The 14528-nt window shown below is 53.6% G+C and overlaps 1 protein-coding gene and 1 long non-coding RNA gene across 10 annotated transcripts in view; both read left to right on the forward strand.

The window, feature by feature from the left end:
- MBP (myelin basic protein) overlaps positions 1-14528 on the forward strand; it is a 110623-nt gene that overhangs the window by 61491 nt on the left and 34604 nt on the right. The window lies entirely within an intron of this gene.
- On the forward strand, positions 7616-12579 carry LOC118004480. Its single transcript, XR_004677596.1, has 2 exons — positions 7616-11689; positions 12271-12579. It is a non-coding gene; the product is annotated as an uncharacterized LOC118004480 (long non-coding RNA).

Genomic DNA, 14528 nt, shown 5'->3' on the forward strand with positions numbered 1-14528 from the left:
CTTTTAAAAAAAAAAAGATTTTATTTATTTAGAGAATGCATGAGCCCAAGGGGGGTCAAAGGGAGAGTGAAGTCAAAGCAGACTCCGCACTGAGCACAGAGCCCAACGTGGGGCTCGATCTCATGACCCTGAGATCAGGACCTGAGCCGAAAGCACGAGTCGGACGCTCCACCACTGCACCACCCAGGCGCCCCTGACATTCGGTTCTTAAAGATGAACAGCACGCACGTGAACGGCGTGCTAGATGCAGACTCACACGTCGCCAGAATTTTATCATTTATATGTGATTTTGTACAGAAAGCTCCTCAGTGACCAGAGAAGATTTGCCGTGTGAGAACAGGGGCAGGGATGTGCAGGGGCAGACACGGGAGGCGCAGATGCCACGAGCATCCTCCTAACTCCGAAGTTCTGCTGGAGGCGTGTCACACAGGAGACTTTGATTCCTCGGCAGAAGTGCTCAGACTCAGCCGCGTACCCCCTTCCCCTCCTCTGCTCCTTTGCCCTCAGGTGATACGCCATCGCCAGCCTTTTCCTCCCGCCCAACATCGGCCCCCAGCTCCTACCTGATGGGCCCTTTCTTGGTCTAAGAATCAGCTTTTGTCTGACACCCAGGCCAGTCAGGTCAGGTCTTGCTTTCTTTACCTTCCACTTCTGAGTTTGGGTTACTGGTCTCTGTCCCTGGGGTCCCTGCGGACGTTCCCTAGTGGCCCTGGGGTACGAATTAAAAACAGATGATTCCAGAGAGCTGACGTCCTTTTGGCAAGCATACCCATTCATCTTCTTGTTTGAAGATAATTGTCATTAATTTTATTCATTAAAACCAACTACATTTTTAAAACTGCCTTATGTGTCAAAAGCCACAAAAGCTTCAAGCCCAAAGCAAACGATACCTTGCTGTACCTTCTTACCTCTGGGGGCACAGAAGGAGTTAAGTAAACTCTTACGCTCTGGGCTCACAGCACACTGACCTCTCCTAAAGTTATGTGATGTTCAGCCATCAGTTTTGTATCCTCTGAAGGCCGCACAACTCATTCTGCCTGTTCTTAGAGCTGAAAATTAGATGAGAGCTCACAGAGGTCAACAAACCCTCTGCAAAGGGGGCCGATAGTAAATATTTCAGGCTCTGAGGGCCGTATGGTCTCTGGTGCTTACTCAACTCTATCTTTGGAGCCTGGAAGCAGCCACAGATGATTTTGTCAGTAAATGAGCATGGCTGTGTTCCGTTAAAGCTTTATTTATGGACACCGAAATTTGAATTTTGTATCCTTTCCATGTGTCATGAAATACTATTTTTTTCTTTTCAAACTATTTAAGAACGTCAAAAACATTCTTAGCTTGCAGGCTGTACAAAAACAGGCGATGGGCCAGACTGGGTCGTGGGCAAAGTTTGCCAACACCTTTTGCATCACTGATGATGTGAATGCTTTGCTAACTCAGTGAGCCATGTTGATTTCTGCTGGGTACAGAACAGAAGTGAAAAATTCTGCCTATGAGCCAGTCATAAGATTTCTTGTACCTTAAAAATATTACGTGAGGGCGCCTGGGTGGCTCAGTCGGTTGGGCGACTGCCTTCGGCTCAGGTCATGATCCTGGAGTCCCTGGATCGAGTCCCGCATTGGGCTCCCTGCTCGGCAGGGAGCCTGCTTCTGCCTCTGACCCTCCCCCCTCTCATGTGCTCTCTCTCTCTCATTCTCTCTGTCTCAAATAAATAAATAAAATCTTCAAAACACAAGCATGGAGCGCCTAGGTGGCTCAGTCAGTGGAGTGTCCAACTCTTGATGGAGACCCTGGAGTTGGGGCTCAGCAGGGCGTCTACGTGAGACTCTCCCTCACCTTCTGCCCCCCCATGCATGCATGCATGCATGCATGCTCCATGCACCCTCTCTCTCTCTCTCAAAAAATACACAGGGGCGCCTGGGTGGCTCAGTCGGTTAAGTGTCTGCCTTCGGCTCAGGTCATGATCCTGGAGTCCCGGGCTCAAGTCCCGCATTGGGCTCCCTGCTTGGCGGGGAGTCTGCTTCTCCCTCTGACCCTCTTCCCTCTCATGCTGTCTCTCATTCTCTCTCTCAAATAAATAAATAAATAAAAATCTTAAAAAAAAATATTACGTGAAAAGCTAGCAGCCGCACCCATGCCGTGAATTAACTGGTGAATAATTCCTCCATGAAGCGAGTAGCATACATACACGTGCTTGTGTGCCCGCGTGTCCGTGCCCTCAGTAGCATGGATGCCCGCCTGCACGCATGCACCTTACCTGGCAGCTGCCCCCTTCCACGCCCTGGGGAAGCGAGACGATAAGGCAGAGTGGAACCGACACAGTCACAGATCTGGGACCTTGCGTTTGCCTAATTCCCAGGCCTAGTTATGAAGTGGTAGGAAAAAAATACACATATGGTATCAGGCACCTGGGGTTGGCGTTTCTACTCGCCGCGTGCTGTGGCGTAAGCCTGTCCGGGCCTGACTGCCTCACATGTCCGATTGGGGTAGAGATGCGCGCTCCTTCGATCCCAGCACCTCAGCGTGGCATTAACTTTCCAACCGGGCAGAAGTCCTTTAGTACTAAGCGTGGAAGCATAAACAGGACCTGGAACACCCACTCTCCCCTCCTGCCCTGTCGCCCAGCACCCACGTGCCTGCAAACGCACACATGGACACACTTACACGTGCACACGTGTGCATGCACACACACACACACAGGAGGACCAGAGAGAGTCCAGGAGTCAGGAGCAGCAGAAAGGCACCATCACCAAACTGCACCCAATGCCCACGTTGCCCCAGGAGTCCCTTGTCCCTCCGCACCCACGTCTCCCGGCAGGTGACTGTCTTTCCCACAGTCCCACAGCGAGGCAGTTGAGGTGGCGCCCAGATGGTACCGTGCTCCACCTTGGGGATGGGAGCCACCTTCCGCCCCCCTCCCGTGACGGCTGCCCGCGGCCCTGGGGGCCTCCACCAGCAGACGGCCGCCTCGGCTGCAGGGCCCCCCGCTGCCCGTCCACAGCCGTCCTGCGGCATCGCCTCCGAGGAAGGACATTTCCTTTGCTTCTGCACTACATTGTTCCTTCTTAACAGTTACGGTGGCTGGGGCTCCGCGCAGGCTCGGCCTCGCTCCCGGTGCTCGTTTGCGAACATCTCAGCGAAGGCTGTGGCGGGGCTCTTTGCGGCTCCGGCCTGATGCGCGCCCACTCGCCCCACCTCTGCCCCCGCAGGTGCCCCTCGGACACGTCTGCTCGAATGAGCGAGTGTGCATCCCGCGCGGGGTCAAGTTGTTGGGGGCGTGTGTTTGAGCTTTCCTCCGTGGCACTTCTACCCACAGAGGAAGCCAGAGGCTGTGGGTTTCTCCTGGGTCCCCAGGGAGAACGGGGAGCAGGGTGCCCGGGGTGGGGGTGGTTCTGAGACCGTCCGGAGCCAGGGCAGGGACTCCTCACCCCAGGAGACACATCGGATGAGCTTGTGATTTTCACACAAGTCAGAAATGAGGTCACAGCTGCTTCGTCTCATATAGTAAAAACTGTTGCAGGTCACAGCTCATGGCTGGAGGGTCTCAGACCGGGTCAGAGTCGCAGCGGGGACAAAGGGCTGAAATGAGTCAAAGCGAAGGGAGTGACCAGGACACGGGGTCGGCGCCAGTGGGTGGGCTCGGGAGGTGGGCTGCTTCTCTGTGGCTGCGGACACTCATGATCCAGGAGCCAGACAGTGTCTCTCGGGAAAGGGTTATCATCCCTCTGATGGGGGCTGCACAGAGCTTGAAGCTCTGGAAAGCTGGTGTCCAAGTTGTGGTTTGGGTTAAGATAAACCAAGACAGGCTTAAAGGGGTCGCTCAGGGTGCATTGCACTGCTTTTGTATTCTGAGGCTCTTTCCACTGTTCTTTAATTTTTGCTAGAGTGATTGTAGCTCTCGATACCTTGCACCTTCTTACCTTCCTGTTTATTTTGGGTGTCAAACTTTGGGGGAGAAGGGGACCTACAGAAAGCTTGAAGGGATTGGCCCAGCACTTCCTCCCGCGGTTCCTGTTGATGTATTATAGACGTGACACATGAAAATCACTGCAGGAATCTGAGCGCGATGCCCGGGCCCCACTTAAGCGTCAGCCCGGCTGGAGTCTGGGCTTCAGCACAGGCTGGTTCTGATGTTCCCTGCGGTAGAAGACAGCCCAGGCGTTCCTTCAGTGAGCCCCATCTTCTCCCTGAAGGCAGTGGGTCAGGAATGACGCAGAGATCCTGGGCCTGTCAGGGAAACCGTGGGGAACGTGATCCCTTGGTGGCTCTGGAGACCTGTGGGATACCTCTCAAGGCACCCTCACCCCGCCCTGAGATTTGTGTGGACTCGGTCTGTGGGGCAGGGCACCCGGAGGCTGGAAAGTGCCCTGATTATCGTGTACAGCTTGGACCGAGAGCCCCTGTTCCAGCCTCGGAAGGGCTTTTTTTATTTGGCAGACATTTGTCCACATGCTAGAGCGGTGCTTCCCTGGGCTTGTTAACACAGAGGCGGCTGGGCCCACCGCAGTTTCTAGTCAGCGGGTCCATCACAGGGCCGGAGAATAGGCACTTCTGGCAAGTTCCCAGGTAATGCTGATGCTGTGGAAGCTGGTCATGACCCCTCTCTCCTCCTCCATCCCCAGAGCTTTGCCAAAACCAGTCCAGATTTGTATCCCCTAAACCTCCGGATCTGCACTTTGCTCCAGCTCCGAAACCCTGACCCCTGCCCGGGCCACCATCGTCCCTTGCTTGGTGGGCCCCCCAACCTCTCTGTTGGTCCCTGGCCCTGGCTTCTTTCCTCAGTGGAACCAGGGAGACTTTCTGAGAACATACATTTGATTATGTTGCTTCCTGGTTTAAAAAGCCTTCCCAGGGCTTCTCATGCATTTAGAATAAAGAACAAAGCACACAGTGCATGATTTTCAACACCCAGCATGCTCACGCTCTGCCTGCTGGGACCACGTTCCCCTCCATGTCCAGGCCCCCTCCCACCTCCAGCTTTGGTGGCTCCTGTCTTCTGTGCCCAGGACCCCAGCCCCCTGGCATCTGGCAAACCCTTGCTCACCCACAGCTGCAGGGAAGCTTCTCTGACCCCGAGGTCCTCCCACTAACGAGATTCTTTCCTTCCTGTAAAGTGTGTAGTTATCTGTGAGATTAATTCCTGTCTCCTAACCCGAAAGCCCAAGAGGGCAGGAACTCTGTTTTGTTCACCTCCAACTGCTTCCCTGGACCCCCAGTAGCCATGTCTCCATTTTCTGTTGCTGCGTCCCCAGTTACCACACACTTAGCAGCTGAAAACCACCCCTTGGAGCTCCTGGCTCTGTGGCGAGAAGTCCGGGCTGACTGTAGCGCGTCCTGTGCTCAGCGTCACACAAGGCTGACGTCAAGGTGACTGCCAGGTCGGGCGCTTCTCTGGAGGCTAAGGGGGCCATCTACTTCCTGGCTCATGCAGGTTGTTGGTGGAGTTCAATTCTGTGTAGTTGTTGGGATCAGGTCCCCATTTCTTTGCTGGCTGTCATCCAGGATCACCCTTAGCAACTAGAACCCCACCTCGGGACTCTGCACGTAGACCCTCCATCTCTGAAGCCTGCAGTGGTGCTTCCCATCTTTTAATGCTTGCGTGAGCATCTCTCTGACCTCTGCTTCTGGTACCCACTAGAGAAACTCTCTGTCTTCAAAAGGCTACTGTGGTTGGACTAAACAGTCCCAGATAATCTTCTGTTTTCTATGTGATATAACATAATCACAAGGGATACCTTATCATTTTTACAGTTTTTTTAGGATTATACAAGGGTGAGAATTATTGGGGGCCATTCTTAGGATTCTGCCTAACATAAGAATGAAATGAGTATTGGGTGGGTAGGTGGATGCATGGGTGGATGGGTGGGTGGTGGATGGATGGATGGATGGATGGATGGGTGAGTGGATGGATGGGTGGATGGATGAGTGGATGGGTGGATGGATGAGTGGATAGGTGAGTGGGTAGATAGATGGGTGGATGGGGGGATACATGGGTGAGTGGATGGGTGAGTGCGTAGGTGGATGGATGGATGGATGGATGAATGGATGGGTAGGTGAATGGGTGGATGCATGGATGGGTAGATGGGTGGTTGGGTAGGTGGTTGGATGCATGGAAGGGTGAGTGGATGGGTAGGTGGATGGGTGAGTGGATGGGTGGATGAGTAGATAGATGGGTGGATGGATTGGGTGGATGGGTGAATGCATGGGTGGGTGGATGCATGGGTGGGTGGATGTGTGAGTGGATGGGTAGATGGATGGGTGGGTGGGTGGAAACTGTATAGAATCTTACTCTGTGCCCAAGGTATTCCCAGAGTCATTTTTTTAAAATACTATAACAGCTAGAGTAACAAAAGCCCTAACAGATGGCTGGTCACCATGCACCAGTGCTAAGATACTTTATTACGTGCACCTCAAGGACTTGTCAGAGCAATACTGTGAGTGAGCTCCAATAATCCACCCCATTCTGCAGCTGAGGCACTCAGGACTTGAAGAGATGAACTCACGTGCTCAAGGCCACAGAGTAGGTGGTAGGACCAAGAACCGAAGTCAGCTGGATTTGACTTCAGCCGACCTTTGGTCTCACAGTCCAAATTCAGTTTAATTCTACTAGTGTTTACTGAGCCCCACTGGATAAAATGGACATAGAGGCAGGATTACTTTTGTTTTGGCTTATTTACTCCCCACGGAAAAGCACCTCAGTGTCCCTGTGAGGCCACTTCCTTGGGGGAAATCTCGTAACCTCTCTGGGCCTGTTCATGGCAGGTGCAGAGTTACGGTGAGAACCGACAGAGGCTGCTCATGGCACAGAACCTATGTGTATATTGGGCTTTTTTTCTTAATCTCACATCTTGACACCAGCTGTGTTTGAGAAGCTAGCACCCACATTATCAGATGAAGAAACTCAGGCCCTACAAGGCACGGACTCAGAGTGGAGCCCGGCCCAGCCCTCACGGGCTGCCTCCCCCGTGACCCCATTCCTGCCGTGGGAGGGCTCGAGGGCTGAGCTATTTAGAGCAAATAAAAACTATATGTTCTGGGTACACAAAGGAGGCATTCGTGTTGAGATGGGTGGGTTGATAAGATTCGTTTGTGGAAGTTTTAAAGAAATCTCTGCGGGTAGCCTGGAGGGCGGCTGCATGCCTCTCATAGATGCAGAATTTCTGCCATAGCAGATCCACAGGCCACAACCATGGGCCTTTTTGTTTCCTTCCCCCTCCCTGGTGACCCCAAGCACAGTGAGCCAGGGACAGAAGTATTCCACAAACAAGGAGGGTCCTCTTCAGCTCTGGCCTACACTCGAAAATGCCACAGCTCCGCCCACCCCGGCCCCCCGGCCCCCCGGCTCCTCTGCAGAGAGGGGCCCGGCCGGCCAGGTCAGAGGCACACAGGTACTCCCAGTGCCCTTTCTTCTTAAACCGATGGTCTGCCAAAGCATGGTCATGCACACTTAGCATGGGCCCCAGCCTCGCCCTTTATTTTTTTTAAGATTTTATGTATTCTAGAGAGAGAGCATGAGCAGGGGGGAGGGGCAGAGGGAGAAGCAGGCTCTCCACTGAGCAGGGAGCCCAATGTGGGACTCGATCCCAGGACCCCGGGATCATGACCTGAGCCAAAGGCAGACGCTTCACCGACTGAGCCACCCAGGAGCCCCAAGTCACTGTCTTTTTAGAGTGAGGTTCGGTCCAAGCCTGGCGTGTGGCAGGTCGATAGAAGGCAGCCCCTCACAGGAAAGGAACCCCCCGCCGTCTCCATCTCCCGGACAGGAGCTGGGCCTTGGGCAGAGACTCTGGTTCCCAGGTGGCTTTCCCTGCTACAGAGCCCACAGGCCGCTTCCTGCTGCTGGCCCCTAGCTTTTCCATGGGGGCGCTCGACTCGAGTTGAATCGGAGCCCGCAGAACCACACGTTTGGTGTCCAGCACGGCGCCTCCGGCCCCCTCCATGGTGGGCAGTGGCTGATGGTCCATACACAGACCTGGCAAGATGCTTCTTCTGGGGCTTATCTTATCAGTGGGATATGTCAGATAAGCCATCTGCATGCCCAGTGTTAAAAACCTTACTTAGAAAGAGGGGTATTTCTGGCCAGAGATGGAGGCCGGGTCTTTGCCTCCACCTCCAGAATCCCCCCCCAACACCCACATCTCATGGTTTCAGGCCTTCGGTGAGGAAGCTGGGGCTCCCCAGTGGCAATGTTCCCAGGAAGGCCACCTGGTCCTGCTTGGAGGTGGTCAGGGGCAAGGCGGGGCGGGCCAGGTCTGCAGCTGTTATTCCCAGTGTCGGCTGTGAAGCATACCCCACCATTAAGAATCGCACTCCCTTTGCACACTGGCTGGTTTTTATTTTTGCACTTGGTTATAGCAGGTTTGAGGAACTTTAATTATGCTTCTCTTCTGTCAGGATGCTTTTATCTTAATCAATCCTCATGAAGACTCCAAGGAGAGTCTGTAATCTAGACTCTGGTGGTGGGACCCTCTGGGGTCCTGGCCCCCACCGCGGAGATCCCACACCTTCAGGCCCACAGTGACAAGGCAAAAAAGTTAAAAACAAGCAACAACAAAAAACACCTCCTTTACGGAAAAGTAAGCTGGAAATTTTGTTCCGATAGTAGATGACTAATTTCATACTTTCAGTGAAAATGAGAATCTGGCCCAGCCTCAGGTCTAAACAAAGGTAACAATCTCTGCCTCCTGTTTCTTCAGCTCTCCTGGAATCTCTGCTTGGGGGGGATTGGAGCATGTTCGTGCCGAAGGAGCTGGTGTTCTGAGCGGCGATTGATGGGCAGGCTCAGGGAGGACCGGCTCCCCAGGCTGGAGGTGCCAGAAGGCAGGCAGGCATGCTCTGGGGGGGTTATATGCTCACCTGCAAAGCTGCCTTCCATAAAAATCCTGAAAAAGTAGATCCACACCATCTGCCCGCCGACAGAAACGAACAGAATTTAGAAAGACCTCTGGAGGAGAGTTAATGTTGTCTTATTTCAGTGTAGAATCCTGGGCTTCTAGGTGGTTCTCCCTGGGCTGCAAGAGGCAGTACCCCTTCTGTCGGTTATTTGGAAGTGGGAGCTCTTCTGCAAAGGTCTGAAGTATTAGGTAACTTTTCTTTAGTTCTGTGCAGCCATCTCTGTATCTCAGGATCTTCTTGACTATAAAGAATGGCATGTGACTTCAGCTCACCCACTCTGAAGGATGTGAACTTGGGTGTGCATGCCCTTGCTTGGCCCTGTCAACTTGTCCCCGTAACAGAGACCTGAATTAAGGTCAGTTGTGGTATTCCAGATTATACAATGGCTTCAGTCGTCTCAGTAATCTTTAAGATACCACGAGATGAAAAAATATGGGGGAAAAAAGTAAAAGTTAAAGTGTGAGTTTAAAAACAAATCAAAGACCAGATAATTGAAGATTTCCACCATTTTGTGGATTCGTTCCATAATGAGTCCCTTTATTCTATGCCATGGTGCTGCTTTGAGTTAGAAACTAAGGATTCATATGAGCAGTTATGAAAAATAAGACATGCTGGTGCATTTGGATCTATGGACGTATTTTTGGATAATGCTTCCTGAAAGGACTGGCAGCTAGGAATGCAGACTGCAGATCCCTCAGGAGAAAACTGTCGAGTGTAGCAGGACAACAGCACATGTGGTTCCTCTGAGTTCTGCCGTTGTGTATTTAGATGAAAGTCACCGAGTGTCCCAGCACCAGCGTCCCCGTCACTGAGTGAATGCCCTCTCCGGCCCAGGAGGGGGCCTGGCAGCCCCATTTAGAACTTTCTCCATGCAGGCTCCCCGCGATCTCAGGTCCCTTCTCCAGGGGTACCACAGGACATCGCGAGCAGGGTGAGGTGCACGATCCAGAGGGGGAGACGAGAAGGTGCCACGAGCCGGTCATGAGCCTTCTGGTGGTGCCTGGGCATCTAGGAACGCTTGTTTCTAGCTGCTCGTGTTTTAGCTTTAGGAATCCTGCTGTTTCCTTAGGCAGTTGTCTGTCCTGTGAACCCTAGACAAGATCCGGAAGCAGTGATTCTGGGCAGGCTCCTATGGGGCCTCGGAGGCCGTGGTCCACCATATCTGAGGCCCGCCACAGGGAGGTGGCTTGGACAGTAATAAGCTGGGGACCTGTGTTTTTGAACCAGGAAGAATCCTAGCTCCTTGGGTGAAAAATCTCCAGAGTGGTGATACCGGATTCCTGAATTCAGCTTGTTTTGGTGTTGAACACTCATGAACATATTCTGGCAATGAGAGCCCACGGCTGGTGCAGGTGAGCAGGGGCGTGTGCAGGGAGACAGCCCCCTCCCGCGCCTGCAGAGCCCGCTGGGAGCATCTGGGCCTCCTGATTGCAGGTGGGGGCCCTGGCTGAGCTCTTCGCTCAGGGCAGGTGGCTTTCCGCAAAGGCCCTCCGCCTCTCCTCGTCAGTCCCTCTCTGTTAAGCAGCTGTGACCCACACATGGCATAGCCGCCGATTATCTGCAGTGAAATTTTCCCGTTTGAGGCAAACACCTCGTTGCAGGTAAAGCCAGTCGGGGCAGGAGAAGCGCGGGTGTGAGGCCCCCAGAGCTGCAGCGTGCCGATCGCAGACCTGGATTAACATCACCTCCCCCATCGGTTCCTATTTTCACTTTCCTGTGTTCTCAGTTTCCTCATAGGAAGGAAACTACCTGCTTCTAGGGCTGTTGATAATGCATCTGGAACGCCGTGCACAGGTGGCCGAGGCCTCCTTTCCCGGGGCTCTCGGTGGCCAGCTGCGTGTGTGGGAGCTGGGGCGCTGGGCGGAAGCTGGGCACATGCTGCTGACATGGACCTTCAGGTACTTAGGCAAGAATGGCGCTGGGTCTCCCCATTCCGTGAGCACACACTCTGCTCAGTGACCTGCCCGAGGCCATCAGCTAGTTAGAGGGGCTGAAGCTAGTCTCCCGGGCCCTTCTCTGCTGCCCTGCAGACCTCTGCCCTCCTTGGCCCTGACTCTGGACACTGCTGTCCATGGCTTTGCAGTGTTGGGAGTTTCTCCGCCCCCCACGCGGTCAGGTGCCCCCCACGCGGTCGGGCGCCCCCCACGCGGTCAGGTGTTCTCCAGCGGACCGCAGAGCAAAGTGGACGAACTGGCTTGTCAGGTCAGTCCCCCTCGACGTGTCATGGTCATTACGGGCACCCAGGCCTAACTGCAGGAACTCAGATTTGGAGTTTAGGAGAGAATAGAGCAGGGAGACTAAATTCTTTATTCTGCTACCTCAGAGCCAAGCCGATTGATTAAATTTAGAATATTACAAAACCTCTGCATGGCCAGAAAGAATTAGATTATACAACTGAAATTCATTTCTAAGCCAGAGCTCCTTAGACTGGTGTAGAACCCTTTCAGGACCAAAGGGAAATCTTCACTTAAAAGTAAGAATACAGAAAGCAATTTAACAGCTACAATGGCAACAGCTAAGTCTTCTAGCAAAGAAGGGGATGGCATTTGGCTTCTGTTCTGTCCTTTTGGAGGAATGGCCCCACACACATCAGCGTGTCTGATCGGACAGTCTTGCTGGGCACCTGGTGCGAACGTAGCTCCCCGCGGGATGAGATGGAGGCTGAACTCGGCAGGGCCCCTGGGACATGCCGCCAGGCTGGAGGGGAGCTGGCAAACCCACACGCTTCTCAGGATCGGGGGGCGGCCGCCCTCAGCTGCTGTGCGGCCCTGACCAGTGGAGCTGCTTTCCCGGCCAGGTGCCCAGCACAGGCCTCCGGGCGGTCAGGACGTGGCACAGGGAGGCAGGCCAGCAGAGGCCTGAGCACATGAGTCGGGCACCCCTGCGGGGACATGTTGGAGCACGAGCGGAAGAACAGGCGGGCGAGCCTGTCCTTGGTGCCGGTGGCGCTGGGGAGCCCCTGGGGGCCTGCACGAGGACCGTGGCCTGTGAGGCCCTGGGCAGGTGCTTCCAGCCGCTGGGGGTGAATGGAATCCCACGGGAGGCTGAAGCCTGCGGACCAGTGATGACGATGTAGCGAAACCCCTGCATAACGTGGCAAAAAAGAAAAGAACAAGAAAGCAGGTGGTTGTAGTCAGTCAAGTAAGAAATAACCCGGGGGGGAAGCCGCAGGATTTGGGACAGCTGCCTGCCGGGGCTACATGGGCAGAAGGAGCCAGACTCACAGGCAGCGGTAGGACCACGGTGACCTTCGGCGGGAGCCTCGCCCGGGTTCCGGCCTCTGCGAGTTTCTTTAGCTGCCCCAGTGTCAGCCGCCCGTGGGGTGGGTGTCCCTGCTGCAGAAACCCCTCTTGAGTGAGTGGCGTCTCTGTTCCTCAGGGATGTTCTGGAAAGCCCTCCTGGGATTTTAACAGCATTACTTGCAGAAGTCCAGTACATTTCCCACCAAAGTTCTGGAGGTCATTCTAGCGATTGGATTGAGGTGGGCTTTTTTTTTTTTTAATTGCAAATTCCTGTAGAATTTGAACAACACTAGAGCATCCTAAGTGTGTCTTCTGGCAGAATCCGACCCATGCCTCACAAACCGTGCACTAAACCCTATGCTCCATAGTTATCGTCTAAATAAAAACTCTGCATCGGGCTTTAATTTGATGAAAGCGGATATTATTTGACAAATTAAAACTGCACTCGTCCCGACCAAAAATGCTGCACATCCACAGATTTCGACCGCTGCCCATGCCCTTGTGCTCAGAGAAGCTACGTTCAGGACACGATGCCCTTCTCTGTGCCTCACAAACAGCCCTATTCAGGGACACAAAGCCTAACTGTTGTACAAATACTAGTATTCAGATGCGTTTGTGTTTTGTTAATGCGTTTAATCATGTACAATATAGCTTTTGTTTCTCTTCCACATTTGCATTAATTTATATCAGCCACAGAATATAAAGCACAGCCAGAAATTCAGACCCCATTTCTGTGGCAACCTATAAGTTATCAGTGCGTCCCTGCAAAAATCTACAGCTTGATGCCGGCCATGGTGTTTTCCTGTCACTGCAGGGCAGGGAGGCCTTACGCGGCTGCATCAGAAATAATTGTGTTCTTATGGGTTTGAATTTCATCAGTGGTCGGAGAAGACGGGCCATGCTCTGAGTGACGCATTTCTAAGGCACCTCACAACTGCATCCTGTCTCGTGGGGGCTGGAATGAGGTCACGGTGATCCCGGGTACCAGGTGTCCGCCTTGAACTCTGTCCCTGGCAAACACTGAGGACCTAGGTTGGGGTGACGTGCTCTTCTTTGGAGATACAGGTGAAGAAGTGTCTGCCTGTCATGCTGTCCTTCATGGGACCATCTGACCAATGTGATTTTGTTGAAAGAGCGTGGAATCATCTGCCTTTTCTGACTGATGTGTTAGGGAAAGTGTGTGCTCGAGATGCACACACTTCTGAGACGACGTGTAACGGAAGGAAGAGGCCGCTGCCTCCACTGGGTCCCTCCCGGTCCCTGCAGGGGCCCTCCGTGGCCTCCCCTTCATCTCTCCCGTGGCCAGCAGTCCCGCCCACCTGTGCCCACCTGCAGGCCCAGCCACCTTCTGCCTGGAAGTCTGGTCCCGTCCACATCCCACAGCGGCGTCTGGTCCCTCTTGGGAGCCCTTCCTGGCCCCTGAGGTCTGTGCAGTCTTGACCAGGCACCTGGGCCTCCCACCCAGCGGCTCCTCTCACCAGGCCCTCCGGCTCCAGGCCGTTCTGCTGGGCGTCCGCCCCCCTGCAGAGGCACCGCCACTCCGCCCCAGTGCGCCCCTGGACCCCTCCCTCCATCCCTCAAGGGGCCTCCCTCAAGCCCCGTACCCTGCCCTGCTCTGCTGTCTTCATTAGCATAGGCTGGCAGGACATTACCCGTGGTGTTTGTGTCCTGTGGCCACAGCAACAAATAACCACAAACCGGGTCATTTACGACGGCAGGAAGTTCCTCTCTCACATTCTGGAGGCTGGGAGTCTGGAACCAGGGTGTCAGCCGGCTCTCAGGGGCGATCCGTGTCTCTTACCTTCTGGTGTCCCCGCATCTCTCCAGTCCCTGTGGCCATCACGCGGCCTCTGCCCTGTGTGTCTCTGTCTCTGTCCAAAGCCCCCTCTTTTTATAAGGACACCAGTCACTTGGTTAGGCCCCCTCTCTTCCAGTACAACCTCATCTTACCTTGCTTATTTTTTTTTATTATGTTATGTTAATCCCCATACATTACATCATTCGTTTTAGATGGAGTGTTCCATGATTCATTGTTTGTGCATAACACCCAGTGCTCCATGCAGAATGTGCCCTCTTTAATACCCATCACCGGGCTGACCCATCCCCCTCCCCCCTCCCCTCTAGAACCCTCAGTTCATTTCTCAGACTTTCTACAAAACACCCTATTTCCAAATAAGTTCACATTCACAGGGACTGGGGTTTAGGATGGGGACTTGCCACTTTGAGGGACACTTCATTTCAGAACATTCGTTTCCATCAATGTTCATGAGACAAGGACCACATCTTGTTTATTACTGCAGCACAAACATCTAGCTCAGTACATTACACTTATTAGGTGCTCAGTCAATAATGGATGAGTGGCTGGGTGGGTGGATGGATGTTTGGGTGGGTGGC

The sequence above is a fragment of the Mirounga leonina genome, unplaced genomic scaffold (genome assembly GCF_011800145.1).
Source record: "Mirounga leonina isolate KUSES-001 unplaced genomic scaffold, KU_Mleo_1.0 Mir_93, whole genome shotgun sequence".
Taxonomy (NCBI): domain Eukaryota; kingdom Metazoa; phylum Chordata; class Mammalia; order Carnivora; family Phocidae; genus Mirounga; species Mirounga leonina.